The 18,269-nt window shown below is 37.6% G+C and overlaps 1 protein-coding gene and 1 non-coding gene across 2 annotated transcripts in view; one reads left to right on the top strand and one right to left on the bottom strand.

Moving 5' to 3' along the window:
- USP50 (ubiquitin specific peptidase 50) overlaps positions 1 to 18,269 on the bottom strand; it is a 45,568-nt gene that overhangs the window by 6,155 nt on the left and 21,144 nt on the right. The window lies entirely within an intron of this gene.
- LOC129506512 (U6 spliceosomal RNA) lies at positions 2,327 to 2,428 on the top strand. Its single transcript, XR_008663833.1, has one exon. It is a non-coding gene; the product is annotated as a U6 spliceosomal RNA (small nuclear RNA).

Below are 18,269 nucleotides of genomic sequence, written 5' to 3'. Positions count from 1 at the left end.
GTTGTGAGTTCAAGCCCCATATTGGGAGGCAGAGATTTCTTTTTTAAAAAAGATCTTATGTTTAAGAAAAGAAATTTCTTCATTTGAAGAAATAACAGCTGAAAACTTCCCATACTAACCAGGGGAGGAAATAGACATCTAGCTTCCAAAACACAAAATTTAAAGAGAAAGAAAGCCAAACCTAACACTACCAAAACTTGTCAATCACAATAAAGGAAAGAGAATAAAGGACCAGAACAAAACTACAAAAACAACCAGAAAACAACAAAATGGCAGGAAGTACACCTATTAATAATTAAATGGAAATGGCCTAATTGTTCCAACCAAAACACATAAGGTGGTGGAACTAATTTAAAAAAAGAAAAAACAAAACAAAACAAAAACAAAAACAAAAAAACACCACCACCACAAACCATCTATATGCTGCCTATAAGAGACACTTCACACCTAAAGACAGACTGAAAGTGAAGGAATGGAAAAACATTTACCAAGAAAATAGAAAAGAGGGCAGCCCCAGTGGCACAGCAGTTTAGCGCCGCCTGCAGCCTGGGGTGTGATCCTGGAGACCCGGGATCGAGTCCCACGTCGGGCTCCCTGCATAGAGCCTGCTTCTCCCTCTGCCTGTGTCTCTGCCTCTCTCTCTCCTCTCTCTCTCTCTCTCCTCTCTCTCTCAGTCTGTGTTCCTATGAATAAATAAATAAAATCTTTAAAAAAAAAAAAGAAAATAGAAAAGAAAAAAGCCAAGTACTAATACTTATCTCAGAGAAAATAGACTTTAAAACAGATTGTAAGAAGAGACAAAGAAGGGCATTACATAACAATAAAGGAATCAATCCAACAAGAGGACATAACAGTTGTAAATATCTATTCACCCAATATTGGATTACCTAAATATATAGAGCAAATATTAACATAGAGAAATAAGTTGATAATACAATAATAGTAAGGAGTTTTAAAACCCCACTTACATCAATGGATAGATCATCCAGGGCAGGGGGAATCAATAAGGAAAGCATGTCTTTGAATGAAACACTGGACCAGATGGACGTAACAGATATATATATGAACATCCCATACAAATACAACAGAATACACATTCGAGTACATACAGAACATTCTCCAGAACATGATAGGCCACGAAAAAAGTGGCAGTAAATTTAAGAAGACTGAAACCATACCATGCATCTTTTCTGACCACAACAGTATGAAAAATAGAAATCAATCACAAGAAAAAAACTGGAAAAAAACACAAAACATGAGGAGGCTAGAAAACATTATACTAAGCAACCAATAGGAAGCAATCATATAAGTTATTTTAAAGAAATACATGAAAACACAAATGATCCAAAATCTTTGGGATGCAAAAGCAGTTCTAAGAGGGAAATTTATAGTAATGCAGGCCTGTCTCTAGGAACAAGGAAAATCTCAAATAACCTAAACCATACACCTAAAGGAACTAAAAAAAGAACAAATCAAGCCCAAGATTAGTAGAAGGAAGAAAATAATAAAGATCAGAGCAGAAATAAAGTTATAGACACACACACACAAAAAGAAAAAAGAAAAAAAGAATGAAACCAAGAGCTAGTTCCTTGAAAAAATAAAATTGATTTACTCCCAGCCAGACTCACCAAGAAAAAAGAGAAAGGATGCAAATAAATAAAATGAGAAATGAAAGAAGAGTAACAACACCACAGAAATACAAAGGGTTATAAGAAAATATTATAAAAAATCATTTGCTAACAAATTGGACAATCCAGAAGAAATGGATAAATTCCTAGAAACATACAATCTTCCAAAACTGAATCAGGAGGAAATAGAAAATCTGGAGAGACTGATTACTAGTAACAAAAGTGAACTGACAGGACACCTGGGTGATTCAGCGGTTTAGTGTCTGCCTTCGGCCCAGGGTGTGACCCTGGAGTCCCACATCGGGTTCCCTGCATGGAGCCTGCTTCTCCCTCTGCCTGTGTTTCTGCCTCTCTCTGTGTGTCTCTCATGAATAAATAAAATCTTAAAAAAAAAAAAAGTGAACTGGTATTCAAAAAAACTACCAAAAAATAAAAGTCCAGGACCAGAAGGCTTCACAGGTGAATTATGCCAAATATTTACAGAAGAGTTAATACCCATTCTTCTCAAACTATTCCAAAAGATAGAAGAGGAAGCAAAGCTTCCAAACTTATTCTATGAGGCCAGGATCACCCTGATACTAAAACCAAAGAAATCACAAAAATACTATAGGCCAATATCCCTGATGAGCATAGATGCAAAAATCCTCCACAAAATATTAACAAACTGCATTCAACTATACATTAAAGGCTCATTCACCATGCTCACTCCATCAGCACATATACTAAAATTGGAATAATATAGATTAGCATGGCCCCTGTGTGAGAATGACATTCCAATTTGCTCCAATTCCTGCTTCTTCCTCTGCCTGTGTCTCTGCCTCTCTCTGTGTCTCTTGTGAATAAATAAAATCTTTTAAAACAACAACATAATACTAGAAGTCCTACCTATAGCTAGCAGACAACAAAATTTAAAAAGAGGTATCCATGTTAGTAAAGAAGTTAAACTGTCACTATTTGCAGATGACATGATATTAGACATAGACAATCCTAAAGACTCCACCAAACAACTACTAGAATAAATGGATTCAGTAAAGTTGCAGGATATAAAATTAGTACCCAGAGGCCTGGGAAGATGATGGCCATAAGATGTTTGCCACATCTCACAGATCCATCTAGATAACACCCATATCAGCATAAATAACCCAGACTGCCAGAACAAACGTCACAACTAAAGACAGGGAAGAAGTCACAGTGAAGAAGATAGAAGGGGGAAGATGCCGTAAGGGAGTGGAACAGACCATGGCGGTCAGTGGGGGAGCGGGAGCACATGGCACCCACAAAGGCGGAAAACAGACTTTCACACCAGGGAGGGAGCCCATAAATGGGGAGGATGAGTTTCTGTAATATTTGCCTTTGATAGGGAGAGGGGCTAAATTTCATGAGTTCTTAATACCAGCGGGGCTTAGCCTGGATTTTTAAAACTCAGTGGGCTTGGCTCTGGGAGAGACTGGAGGGCATTAGGAAGCAGCGTCCCTGCAGGACAGTCTGTGCAGGTACTGCGTAGAACCAACAGCTTGCAAATACACCTGGGGCGGATAGGAGGGAGAGTGATTTGCTCATCTCCGAGTGTGGCCAGGAGAGCTAGCAAGCACAGGGAGACCCCTCAGGAACAGAGGAGCTGGCAGGTGCCATTCCCCCAACCCCAACCCCAGCATCAACAACCGCCACCTATGGGAAAGAGCACAGCAGACTCTCCTCTAACAACTTGCCAGCACCAAGGCCCAACGCCCCCGCCCCCAAGCTTTGGCGGATCTGTCCTTCCCAGGCAGACTCAGGTCAGTCCTGGTCCCGTGGGCCCCATCCCCCAACACCAGCGCAAACCTGTTAACCACATCTCCTGGACTGTGCATCTTGCAGGACATCACTTCCAGTAGCGGTGGGGGCAGGTCTCCTTTTGCGAGCAGACTACCACACACCTCAGGGCCCACAACAGGCAAAGGCAGCCTCTGCACACAACCAGACTGAAGGGAAACAAGGCCATGATTCAACAGTGGAGCATATACAACATACATAGGAGAGCCTCACAGGAATGCCAGGTCCTGGGGACAGGGGACACTGTGTGGCAGGCCACTACAGGACCTCTTCTTCACAAAGCAAGAGAAGTAGCTGACTTTCCTAACGCAGAGAAATAAACAGACACAGAGAGTTAGACAAAATGAGAGACAAAGAAACATCTTCTAAATAAAAGATCAGGACCAAACCACAGATAGAGACCAAAGTGAAATGGATACAAGTAATGTGCCTGATAGAGAATTTAACGTAATGATCACAAAGATACTCACTGGACTTAAGAGTAGAGGACATCAGTGAGATCCTTAACAAAGAGATAAAAAAAAAACAAACAATATCAGCTAGTTGTTTTTACTCAAAATGCACATCGCTTAAAGTCCGTGTCTTCTGTGAGCAAAACTTTTTAGTATGTGTGGTTATCCCTTTAGTAATTACAATATGTTAGGGTTAGGGATTCCCTACTTCATTTTCTTATAGGTTTTAAATTTCCAACCTTTAAGTGAATTTGTAGACCAAATTCCAAAGGAACTTTTTGTGTAAACAGTTCTTACAAAATGTGTTTGGTAAACAAACTCCTAAAATGAATTCCTAGAAGTGCTTTAGTATTTATCAAATAAATGACCATTTCCTATAGGAAGGTAAGAAAACTAAGGCTTTATTTTATTACAACTTATAGAAAGTTGTGTGACAGGGCATCTTCTTTGCTTCCAGGGATTGGGATGGGGTCACTGGGGGCTCCGGGCTTAGTAGAACTGTCAGCTTTACTCTGATATAACTCTGAGGGTAAGGGGCAAGAACTACATTTAAGGACATGTGTTCCTGTGCCCTATTATATAGTGTTATTAATGATTAAACTGGTCTTCACAAAATTCCTAGCAGTGAAATCTTGAAGTGCATGTACTAGGCTTATGGTAAAATTATTTGGTTAGTGTTTTAGTAACATGTCATTTAAAGTGTTTTTGTTTGTTTTCCAGACAAATTGTAGGGTTGGTATGAAATAAAAATATCTAATGGTTAATTTCCCATTTTTGTTTTATGTTCTTGAGTCCTTTTCTGGTTACTTAAGGAGATTTAAAATCATTGCACTTTGGTCAGAAAAATAATATATCTTTTTTAAAAAGAACCAATCAGAGATGAAGAACACAATAAGTGAAATTAAAAATACACTTGATGGCATAAATAGCAGACTAGATGAAGCAGAAGAATGAATTAATAACGTGAAAGGCAGAGTATGGAAACTAACCAAGCTGAGCAAAGCAGAGGACAGAAAATTATGTAAATTGAGCATAGTCTTAGGGAACTCAGTGACTCCATTAAGCATAATAACATCCACATTATAAGGATCTCAGAAAAAGAAGAGAGAGGTAAGAGGGCAGAAAATTTACTTGAAGAAATAATAGTTGAAAATTTCCTTACTCTGGGGAACAACACAGATATCCAGATCCAGATCCAAGAAGCACAGAGATTCCCACAAAAACTCAATGCAAGTAAGTCCACACAATACACATAATTAAAATGGCAAAGAGTAGTGAATAAAAGGTTTGTTTGTTTGTTTATTTATTTATTTATGATAGTCACACACAGAGAGAGAGAGAGAGAGAGAGAGAGAGGCAGAGACACAGGCAGAAGGAGAAGCAGGCCCCATGCACCGGGAGCCCGACGTGGGATTTGATCCCGGGTCTCCAGGATCACGCCCTGGGCCAAAGGCAGGCGCCAAACTGCTGCACCACCCAGGGATCCCAATAAAAGGTTTTTTAAGGCAGCAAGAAAGGGATGCCTGGGTGGCTCAGTGGCATCTGCCTTTGGCTCAGGTTGTGATCCTGGGGTCCTGGGATCATGTGGGTCGAGTTCCACATCAGGCTCCCCACAGGGAGCCTGCTTCTCCCCCTGCCTGTGTATCTCATAAGTGAATAAACAAATAAATAAATATATAAAAAAATAACGCAGCCAGAAAAAGAAGACAGTTATATACAAGTGAAACCCCATAGGGCTGTAAGTGGATTTTTCAGCAGGAACTTTGAATATGTCATGTCATTCCCTTCTGGCCTGCAAAGTGCTGAAAGAGAAAAATCTACAGCCAAGAATACTCTATCCAGCAAGGCAAAAAAAGAAGATAGTTTCTCTGACAAAACTGAAGGAGTTCAGGACCACTAAATTAGTACTACAAGAAATATTCAAGGGGACACTTTGAGTGGAAATTAAGACCATAAGTGAGATTATGAAAAGTAAAAAATACAAAAGCAGTAAAAATAAGTATTTCTATAAATCAGTCAAGGGACTCGTAAAATAAAAGGATGCAAAATAGGACACCATATACCTAAAACATGGGGGGCAGAGGAGTAAAGAATGGTATTAAACTTAAGTGACCATCAACTTAATACAGATTGCTATATGCAGAAGATGTTATATAGAAACCTAATGGTAAACATAAATAAAAAACAATGAAATATATGCAAGGAATACAGAGTAAGGAATCTAAGTATATCAAAGAAAGCCAACAAAACATGAAAAAGAGGGATCCCTGGGTGGCGCAGCGGTTTGGCGCCTGCCTTTGGCCCAGGGCGCGATCCTGGAGACCCGGGATCGAATCCCACGTCGGGCTCCCGGTACATGGAGCCTGCTTCTCCCTCTGCCTGTGTCTCTGCCTCTCTCTCTCTCTCTCTCTCTCTGTGACTATCATAAATAAAAAAAAAAAAAAAACATGAAAAAGAGAAAGAAAGGATCAGAGAATATACAAACAACCAAAATCAAGTAACAAAATAGCAATAAATATATATTTATCAATATTACTTTGAGTATAAATGGACTGAAGGCTCCAGTCAAAAGACACAGGATGACAGAGTGGATAAAAAACAAAAACAAAAACACGAAAAACAAGACCCATCTATATGCTGCTTACAAGAGACTCATTTCAGACCAAGAGAGACCTGCAGATTGAAAGTAAAGGGATGCAGAAACACTTATCATGCAAACAGATACCAAAAGAAAGCTGGGGTAGCAATACTTACATCGGACAAAATAGACTTTAAAACAAAGACCAGGGCAGCCCCGGTGGCTCAGTGGTTTAGCGCCGCCTTCAGCCTAGGGCGTGATCCTGGAGACCCACAATCGAGTCCCACATCGGGCTCCCTGCATGGAGCCTGCTTCTCTCTCTGTGTCTCTCATAAATTAAATAAATAAATAAATAAATAAATAAATAAATAAATAAATAAATAAATAAATCTAAAAAAAAAAAGATCATAACAGGAGACAAAGAAGGACACTATACAATAAGAAAAGGGATGATCGGGATCCCTGGGTGGCGCAGCGGTTTGGCGCCTGCCTTTGGCCCAGGGCGCGATCCTGGAGACCCGGGATCGAATCCCACGTCGGGCTCCTGGTGCATGGAGCCTGCTTCTCCCTCTGCCTGTGTCTCTGCCTCTCTCTCTCTCACTGTGTGCCTATCATAAATAAATAAAAATTAAAAAAAAAAAAAAAAAAAAAAAAAAAAAAAAAAAAAAAACACAATAAAAAAAAAAAAAAAAAAAAAAAAAAAAAAGAAAAGGGATGATCTAACAAGAGGCTGTAACAATTGTACATTATTTGTGCACCCAACATAGAAGCTCCCCAAATACATTAAGTAGTTAATAACAAACATAAAGGAACCAATCGATAATAATATAATAATAGTAGGGGACTTTAACACCCCTCTTACATCAGTGGACACATTACCTAAACAGAAAATTAACAAGAAAATAATGGCTTTGAATGATGACACGATGGACCACATGGATTCACCAGATATATTCAAACATTCCACCCTAAAACATTAGAATACACATTCTTTCAAGTGCACAAAGAGCATTCTCCAGAATAGATCACATGTTAGGCCACAAAACACGTCTTGACAAATTCAAGATGATCAAAATCATACCATGCATCTTTTCTGGCCACAATGCTATGAAACTGGAAATCAACAAGATTTGTGCTCTTTCCAGAGCACAAATATATGGAGGTTAAATAACATGCTACTAAACAATGAGTGGGTCAACAAAGAAATCAAAGAAGAAATTAAAAATTACATGGAAACAAATGAGAATGAAAACACAATGGTTCAAAATCTTGGGATGCAGCAAAAGCTGTTCTAAGAGGGAAGTTTATAGCAATACAGGCCTACCCCAAGAAGAAAGAAGACTCAAACAACCTAATCTTATGCCTTAAAGGAGCTAGAAAAAGAACAAACATAACCCCAAAACACAGAAGGAAGGAAATAATAAAGATTAGAGCAGAAAGAAATGACAAACTAAAAAAAAACAACAACAACAACAACAAAAAAAAAAAACAATGAAACCAGGAGCTGATTCTTTGAAAAGATAACAAAATAGATAAAGCTCTAACAAGACACATTAAAAAAAGAAATAGAACCCAAATAATGAAAATTGCTAATAGAGAAAGAGAAATAACACCACAGAAATCAAACAACTGTAAGAGAATATTACAAAAAGCTATATGCCAACAAACTAGACAGCACAGGAAAAATGGATAAATATCTAGAGACATATAACCAACCAAACTAAAACAGGAAGAAATAGGAAATTTGAATGCACCAGTCACCAGCAGTGAAATTGAAGCAGTGACCAAAAACCTCTCAACAAACAAAAGTCCAGGACCAGATGGCTTCACAGGTGAATTCTATCAAACACTTAAAGAAGAGTTAATACCATTCTTCTCAAACTATGCCAGAAAGTTCAAGAGGAAGGAAAACCTCCAGATTCATTCTATGAAGCCAGTATCATCCTGATACCAAATTCAGATAAATAATGTTAAAATGTCTGTACTACCCAAAGCAATCTATAGATTTAATGCAATCCTATCAAAATAGAAAACATCCTATGCAGAATAGGATTGTTGCATCCTATTTTGCAACAATCCTATGCAAAATAGAAACAGCATTTTTCACAGAACTAGAACCCTAAAATTTGCATGGAACTACAAAAAATCTCAAATATCTAAAGCAACCTTGAAAAAGAAAAACACCACCAAATAAAAAAAAAAAAAAACGGAGATATCACAATTCCAGATTTCAAGTTATATCACAAAGCAATAGTAATCAAAACAGTATGGTACTGTCATAAAAATACACACATAGATCAATGATAAAAAAAAAAAAAAACAGAGGGATCCCTAGGTGGCACAGCGGTTTAGCGCCTGCTTTTGGCCCAGGGCGCGATCCTGGAGACCCGGGATCGAATCCCACGTCGGGCTCCTGGTGCATGGAGCCTGCTTCTCCCTCTGCCTGTGTCTCTACCTCTCTCTCTCTCTCTCTCTCTCTCTGTCTCTCTCTGTGTGTGTGACTATCAAAAATAAATAAAAATTAAAAAAAAACAGAAAACCTAGAAATCAATCCACAATTCTATATTAGACAAAGAAGAAATGGATATACAATGAGAAAAAGAAAGTCTCTCCTACAAATACTGTTGGGAAAACTAGACTGCCACATGCAAAAGAATGAAACTGGACCACTTTCTTTCACCATATACAAAAATAAATTCAAAGTGGATTAAAAATCTAAATGTGGGGATCCCTGGGTGGCTCAGCAGTTTGGCACCTGCCTTTGGCCCAGGGTGCCCAGGGTGAGATCCTGGAGTCCCGAGGTAAAGTCCCGCGTCAGGCTCCCAGCATGGAGCCTGCTTCTCTCTCTCTCTCTCTGCGTGTGTCTATCATAAATAAATAAATCTTTAAAAAAAATAAAAATCTAAATGTAAGACCTCAAGCCATAAAAATCCTTGAAGCACTCACAGACAGTAGGTCTCTGACATCGGCCATAGCACCATTTTCCTAGATAGGTCTCCTCGGGTAAGGGAAATAAAAGCCAAAATAAACTATTGAGACTACATCAAAATATGAAATTTCTGCACGGGAAGGAAACGATCAACAAAACTAATAGCCAATGTATGAGTGGGAGAAGACATTTGCAAATGACATATCTGATAAAGGATTAGTATCCAAAATATATACAGAATTGATCAATACCCAAAAAACAAAGAATCCAATTTAAAAATGGGTGGCGCAGTGGTTTGGCGCCTGCCTTTGGCCCAGGGCATGATCCTGGAGACCCGGGATCGAGTCCCACATCGGGCTCCCGGTGCATGGAGCCTGCTTCTCCCTCTGCCTGTGTCTCTGCCTCTCTCTCTCTCTCTGTGTGTGTGTGTGACTATCATAAATAAATAAATAAATAAATAATTTAAATTTAAATAAATAAATAAATAAATAAATGGGCAGAAGGGGTACCTGGGTGGCTCAGTCAGTTGGGAGTATCCCTTCAGCTCAGGTCATGGTCCCAGGGTGCCTGGGACCAAGCCCCACATCAGGCTCCCTGCTCAGCAGCAAGCCTGCCTCTTCCTCTACTGCTCTGCCTGCCTGTGCTCTCTTGCTGTCAAAAAAATATATAAAATATTTTGAATGAATAAATAAATAAAAATGGGCAAAAGACATGAACAGACATTTCTCCAAAGAAGACATCCAGATAGCCAACAGACACATGAAAAGATGTTCAACATCACTCATTGACAGGGAAATGCAAATGAAAACTACAATGAGACATTGCTTCACACCTTTCAGAATGGTTAAAATAAAAAACAGAAGAAACAACAAGAGCACGGATGTGGAGAAAGAGGAGCTCTTGTACACTGTTGGTAGGAATGCATATTGGTGCAGCCCTTATAGAAAACAGTATGGAGGTTCCTCAAAAAAAGATAATAGAATTACCTTATGATCCAGGAACTGCACTACTAAGTATTTGCCCCCAAAATACAAAAACACTAATTCAAAGGATACATGCAACCTTATGTTTTTTTGCAGCATTATTTACAATAGGCAAACCATGGAAGCAGCATAAATGTCCATCGATAGGGGATCCCTGGGTGGCTCAGCAGTTTAGCGCCTGCCTTTGGCCCAGGGCGCGATCCTGGAGTCCCAGGATCGAGTCCCACGTCAGGCTCCCAGCATGGAGCCTGCTTCTCCCTCCTCCTGTGTCTCTGCCTCTCTCTCTCTCTCTCTGATAAATAAATAAATAAATCTTTAAAAAAAAAGTCCATTGATAAGAGGAAAGGATAAAGATGGATTATATATATATGGGTAAACACACACATTTTCTTTATCCAATGTAAATATTCCAAAATAAATAATTTTGTACAACAAAGGAAATATATATATATAAATATGAGGAAATATATATATATAAAATGAGGAAATATATATAATGAGGAAATATATATATATATATATATAAAATGGAGTATTATTCAGCCATATAACAGAATGAAATCTTGTTGTTTACAATGAAAATGGATGGAGCTAGAGAGTATAATGCTACACAAAATAAGTCAGAGAAAGCAAATATCATATGTTCTCACTTCCGTGTGGAATTGAAAAAAACAAAACAAAGGAAAATAGAGAAGGAAACGGATTCTAACTATGGATAACAAAGTGATAGTTACCACAGAAGAGGTGGGTAGGTGAATGGGGAGAAAAGGGAGTGGAGATTAAAGAGTATACTTATCATGATGAAAAAAATTAAAAATGATAAAAATATTTTTACAAATAAAAGATAGGTTAAAATATAAATTGGCTGTATTTCTACACAGTAATAATAAGGCAGGAGAAACAGAAATTAAGAATCTCATTTACAACTGTACCAAAAAGAATAAAACACCTAGGAATAAATTTAATCCAATGATGTGAAAGACTTGTACTCTGAAAACCATAAAATATTGATGAAACATATGAAAAAGATACAAACAGAAGGGAAAATATTCCAGGCTCATGAACTTGCAGAATATTATTAAAATTTCTAAAGGACCCAAAGCAATCTATAGATTCGTTGCAATCCCTATCAAAATACCAACAGTATTTTTCACAAAACTAGGACAAATACTACCAAAATTTGCACGGGACCACAAAAGACCCCAAATAGCCAAAGCAATCTTTTTTTTTTTTTTTTTTTTTTATGATAGTCACAGAGAGAGAGAGAGAGGCAGAGACACAGGCAGAGGGAGAAGCAGGCTCCATGCACCGGGAGCCCGATGTGGGATTCGATCCTGCGTCTCCAGAATCGCGCCCTGGGCCAAAGGCAGGCGCCAAACCGCTGCGCCACCCAGGGATCCCTAGCCAAAGCAATCTTAAGAAAAACAAAACTCAGGTATCATAATCCCACACTTCAAAATACACTTCAGAGCCATAGTAATCCAGACAGTATGGTAGTGGCACACTAACACACAGGTCAACAAAATAGAAGGTCCAGAAATAAACTCATGCCTATCTGGCCAATTAACATAGGACAAAGGAGGCAAGAATGTGCAATGGGATAAAAGACAGTCTTTTCAATAAATGGTGCTGGAAAAACTTGACAGCTACTTGACAGCTACATGTAAAAGAACGAAACTCAACCACTTCTAAATACCATACACAAACTAAAAATAGACTAAAGACCTACATGTGAGACTTGAAACCATAAAAGTCATTAAAGGGAACACAGGCAGTATTTTAGGTGACATTGTCCATAGAAACACTTTTCTATACCTTCTTGGGCAAGGGAAATGAAAGTAAAAGTAAACTATTGGAACTACATCAAAATAAAAAGGCTTTGAAATCAAAACGACATGGTAACCAATTGAATGGGAGAAGATATTTGCAATTTGCAAATCTGATAGAGGGTTAATATCCAAAATATATAAAGAACTTAATGCAACTCAACACCAAAAATACAATGATTTAAAAATGGCCAGATGACCTGAGTAGACATTTATACAAGAAGGCAGAGAGATGGCTAACACATAGGAAAAGATGCCCAACATTGCTTATCATCAGGGAAATGCAAATCAAAATCACAATATTTTTGAATAGGTCTCCTAAGGCAAGGGAAACAAAAGCAAAATAAACTATTTTGACTATACCAAAAAGCTTTTGCACAGCAAAGGAAAACATCAACAAAACAAAAATCAACCTACAGAATGGGATAAAACATTTGCAAATCATGTATCTAATAAGGGGTTAATATAAGAAATATACAAAAAACTTATGCAACTCAACACCAAAAGAACAATCTGATTTTAAAATGGGCAGATGACATGAATAGACCTTTATCTAAAGACATACAGGTGGCCAAGAGACACACGCAAAGATGCTCAACATTACTAATCATCAGGAAAATGCAAATCAAAACCACAGTGAGATATCACCTTACACCAGTCAGAATGGCTATTATCAAAACACAAGAAATAAAGTGTTGGTGACGATGTGGAGAATCATATGTTGTACTCCTGAAGTAAGTATGTCAACTATCGTTCAACTTTAAAAAAAAAAAAGTATCCAAAAAAAATGACAACCTGATGATAGACTTCTCCATGGCAGCCACAGGAATTAGAAATAATACAATGCTTCCAAATGATCAAAGAAAACAACTGTTAATCTTGCATTTGGTTTCTAGCTAAATTTTTCAAGAATTGAGAGCACCTGGGTGGTACAGTCAGTTAAGCATCTAACTCTTGGTTTCAGCTCAAGTCATGATCTCAGGGTTATGAGATTGGGCTCCGCATTGGGCTCTGCACTCAGCATAGAGTCTGCTTAAGATTCTCCCTCTCCCCACCCACCTACCCCCTCCCCATACCTCTCTTCCCCCATACTCATACTGTCTAATAAATAAATAAATCTTAAAAAAATTATTCAAGAATTGAACTAAAGACTCTTTCTAGGCCAAAGACTGGGGGACTTTGGGATAACAAACCCCTTATGAAAAGTCTACTAAAATATGTCCCACATGAATAAATGAAACTGAATACAGATGGAAGAAGTGATATATACATGAGAGAGAATGGTTAGCAAAAAATTGGTAAAGAGCCTGGTAAATCTAAGTGAACATGAACTGTATAAAACCATGATAAATAATGTCTACTTTGGAGGTACATATTAAAAAGTTAAAACATGTCAAAATAATAGTAATTGGGCCATCAGAATTATAGTGTTTCAAGATCCTTGCATTTGTTTGAGAGTGTAGTAATCTTAACTTTGGGCATGAAGTCAAACATGAAAACTGAACTTTTAAGGTTAATTGCAAAAGAATCCAAAGAAAATATATGAACTCCAATGTTGTAGAGGGAAAATAAGCCAAAGAAAATTATCAATTTAGTAATATACAAGAAAAAAGAGGAAAATGACTGAAGAAACCAGATTAACATAAAACATACAAGATGACAACAGAAACAAATCAAAGTTTTTTACTAGTTGAAATATATGGTATGAACTAAACTTACTGGAAAGATTGGGGTTTTTTAAATCCAGTTCTGTATGCTACACTACATTCAGAATTCAAAAGGGTTGAATTTAAAGAGATATGAGATACAGTGACCAAAAGAAAGCTGGGGTAGCCATATAAATACCAGTTAAAATGGACTTAAAAACAAAAAACATTATAATTGAGAGAGTCACTTAATAACGAGAAAAGATTTAAGACACCAGAAGATGATTTTAAACTGCTATGCACCTAATAAAACTGATTTGTTTTAAAAAGAAATGAACTCTAGGAAAATTTTGACAAATCTAACATAATAATGGTATATGTTTATCATATACTATTACATACATTTATTATGTTTTATTAGATATTTATATCTAAGATAATAATGACTAAATAGTATTTATCCCAGTAACACAAATGTAGTAAAATTAGAAAGTCTATAAATGTAACAGACTATATTAACAGATTATAAAGGATTCAAGAAAGCCATAATATCTCAATTATTGTGGAAAAAAAGTTTAATAAAATTCAGTACCTTTACAAATATGCACAAAATATTAGCAAAACCAAAATAGAAGGAACAATTCATACCCTGATAAAGAGTAGCTACTAAAAAGTTACAACAAGCTTCATTCTTGATTGTTCTCTTTAAAATGAAAAACAAGGGATCCCTGGGTGGCGCAGCGGTTTAGCGCCTGCCTTTGGCCCAGGGCGCGATCCTGGAGACCCGGGATCGAGTCCCACGTCAGGCTCCCGGTGCATGGAGCCTGCTTCTCCCTCTGCCTATGTCTCTGCCTCTCTCTCTCTCTGTGACTATCATAAATAAATAAAAATTAAAAAAAATAAAATGAAAAACAAAAAGATTTCAAACATACTTCTTTCAACTATCAACTAGTTAAACAGAAAAACAGTAAAGATAGCTTTGAATAACACAAGGTTAACTTCCATGACATAAGGAAGCTGGATCCTAATAAATAGAAATACACAAGTCTCAACACGTGTAAAAGAATTCATTTCATACAGATCATAATCTTTTAACATAATACAATAAAACTAGTAGTCAATGCAAAAAGATATATAATAGAAAAATAATATAGTTCAGGGAGCAGAGTGGGTCAGGTATTATACATGAGTCGATAGCTCATCTATAAAGTTGGCTAATGGATGCATTAGGTTCCTTATAATGTTTTATTTTGTATGTGTTCGAAGGGTTCTATAATTTAAAAGGTGGTAGGCAGTGAAAGTACTATCCAGAGAAACATTTGTAGTTTTAAATGCTTGTATTATATATGAAAGAACAGGCTAAATGTTAATGAACTAAGCTCCCAATTTAAAACAGTAAGAAAGATAATAAATCCAAGAAGAGTGGAAAGAGATAATAAAATTAGAAGATTTATGAACCAGAAAAAAAAGATATAATAAGGAGGATCAAAAATCAAGTTAGTCCTTTGAAAAGACTTCAACAATACAGACTTTAACAAGATTGATTAAGAAAAAAATAAAGGCAATGATAAGTACATAAAATTAGAAATTAAAAATGGTACAGATACCTATAGATCCTGCAGAAATTTTAAAACATTTTAATACCCTAAAAAAGTTATGCCAGAAAACTGAACACTGTGATGAAATAGACAAATATTCAGAAAATTACAACTTATCAGACCAATGGAAAAAGAATATACAAAGTCTGAAAAGACCTACAGTATTAAATAAATTATACAAGGAGTTAACGATCTTCCCTTAAAGGCGAATGCATGCCCAGGTTACAGGTGAGGTCTATCAATCCTTCAAGAAACTTATGGTAGCCTTACACAAACTTCTGTACAAGAGGAAGAAAAGTTCCTCTAACTCATGAGGTCAATTTAACCATAATACCTATACTAGACAAAGGGTGTAAGAAAGAAAACCAGGGGTAACTCTCATTCAAGAGATTCTTGCATAATCTTAAATTGTGGTAAACCAAATCAAGCAAAATATATCTCAGATAATAATGACCAAACAGTATTTAAACCAGCAATGCAAGGGTAGTAATAGGGTAGTAAGTTAGAAAATCTATAAATGTAATTCAACATATTAACAGATTAAAAAGCATTCAGGAGGGCCATTTCTCAATTATTGTAGAGATAAAAATTTAACAAAATTCTCACTTTTACAAACACATACGAAAAGTGTTAACAAAACCAGAATAGAAGGAAGTATCCATAACCTGATAAAGTATAGCACTAAAACACAGCAAGCATTATCCTTGATTATTCCCTTTAAAAATCAAGAAAAAAAGGGTACTTAAGAGTCCTGGGCTCACCTCCTCCCAGGGACACACCAAAAACCAACAGGGCTTGCATCCATGAGACCTACAAGGCTATAACAAGCTATAACGGTTCTTAAAGAGCTCAAACTCACTTGTCCCAGAGTGCAACACAGAGGCAGCCAACTGAGAGGTGCCTGGGCTTTATGTGAATGAAGCTCATTTGCTAATTTTTTTTAAGATTTTATTTATTCATGAGAGACACAGAGAGAGAGGCAGAGACACAGAGAGAGGGAGAAGCAGGCTTCTCACAAGGAGCCCGATGCAGGACTCAGATCCCTAGACCCAGGATCATGTCCTGAGCGGAAGGCAGATGCTCAACTGCTGAGCCACCCAGGTGTCCCTCATTTGCTCATTTTAAAGCACTGGCCTGAAGGGCAGGCATCTAATTAGCACACATGGAGAGCCCTGTAGGCCAGTTGGAGCCATCTTCACATTCCCCCTGTGCCATGCTCCAGAGTGCTAACGTCTCCCAGAGTAGAGCTTTACATGTCTGGTGCCCTGTTTTTTATGAATGCCATCCAGGGGATTCCCCATAATTGCCTAGCTCTGGTGACCAGGGGGGCTTGTGTTCCGAGGTCCTATGGGATTATAACAATCAGAGACAGTTCTTAGCAGGTTATCACCCCCAGGGTGCTGGACAGACAGTGGAATGAAACACCCCCCAGTCTTTCTATGAAGGAGGCCTATTTGCTTGTCCTGGGGCTTCATGAAGCCTGGGGAGAACACTTTAGGTTTGGCACACAACTGGAGGCCAACAGAGGTGCTGTGGAGGCTCTAGGCCGGTGGACGGCATCTTTGTGTTCTTCCTCTGCTTTGCTATGACTTACTGGTATCTCCCAGAAGGGAGCTTTTACATTCATCTGGAGCCCTATTTTTTCCAGCTGCTGCCCAGGGATAACACCTCTAGATTGCCTTGGCTTTGGTGACCAGCAAGCCTTTATCCATGTGGTCCCACAGAACTGTATGCATATATTTGCATACTTTAAAAGCTGCTGTCTGAGGATCTGGCTTCCAGTATGCCTGAATCTAGCTACTGACCAAGATCCTTCCCTTTTGGAAATGAAACACATCCTCAACTAATGGGAACCATAAAAATAAAATAGGCTGTTTGGACAATCACAAAGGGTTGAAAGAAAATCAAAAGCTTGTGGGCATGGTTGAACATAAGGATCATTTCCTATTCAAAGCCATTCCTTCAAGGCTGCAAGAGGTGGCTGTTTCATCTAATTTACAGAAACCAACACAAGGAGTTCAGAAAAATAGAGAAATATGTGTTAAAAGAATGAGATAACCTTAGAAAAGGCCTTAATGAAAAAATAAAATTGTTTAAAACAGAAAAAAAAAGATCTTAATGAAATAGAGGTTAAGTAATTTACCTTATGAAGAGTTTAAAGTATTGGTCATAAAAATGCTCACCAAACTCAGGAAATGAATGAATGAGCACAGTGAGAACTTCAACAAAGAGGAAATATAAGAAAGTAGCAAATAGAAGTCACAGAGTTGAAGAACACCATGACTGAACTGAAAAATACACTAGAGAGGTTCAATAGCAGCCTAGATGAAGCAGAAAATAGCATCCTTTAACTTAAGGACAGGGCAGTGGTATTCACCCAATCAGAGCAACAACAACAAAAATAAATAGATAAAAATTTTAAAAATGAAGATAGCTTAAGGGACATATAGATTAACATCAAACAGACTACTAACATTTGCATTATAGGGGTCCCAAAAGGAGGTGAGAGATAAAGGGGGAAAAAACTTAAAGAAATAATGACTGAAATTTTTCTAACTTGGGGAAGGAAACAGACAAACTAGGTCCAGAGAGTTCCAAAGAGACCCACACCAAGACATATTACCATTAAAATGTCAAAAGTGGGGGCACCTGGGTGTCTTGCTCAGTTGGTTAAAAGTCTGACACTTGATTTCAGCTCAGGTCATGGTCTCAGGATTGTGAGATCTAGCCCTTTGTTGGGCTGTACTCCTGCTAAGTATTCTCTTTCCCTCTCCCTCTGCCCATCCCCCCTTCCCAATAAAATTTTAAAAATTAAAT

This window comes from Nyctereutes procyonoides, unplaced genomic scaffold (genome assembly GCF_905146905.1).
Source record: "Nyctereutes procyonoides isolate TBG_1078 unplaced genomic scaffold, NYPRO_anot_genome, whole genome shotgun sequence".
Lineage (NCBI taxonomy): Eukaryota > Metazoa > Chordata > Mammalia > Carnivora > Canidae > Nyctereutes > Nyctereutes procyonoides.
Note: the sequence above shows the minus strand (reverse complement) of the source record. Positions and strands in the feature narration are given on the sequence as shown.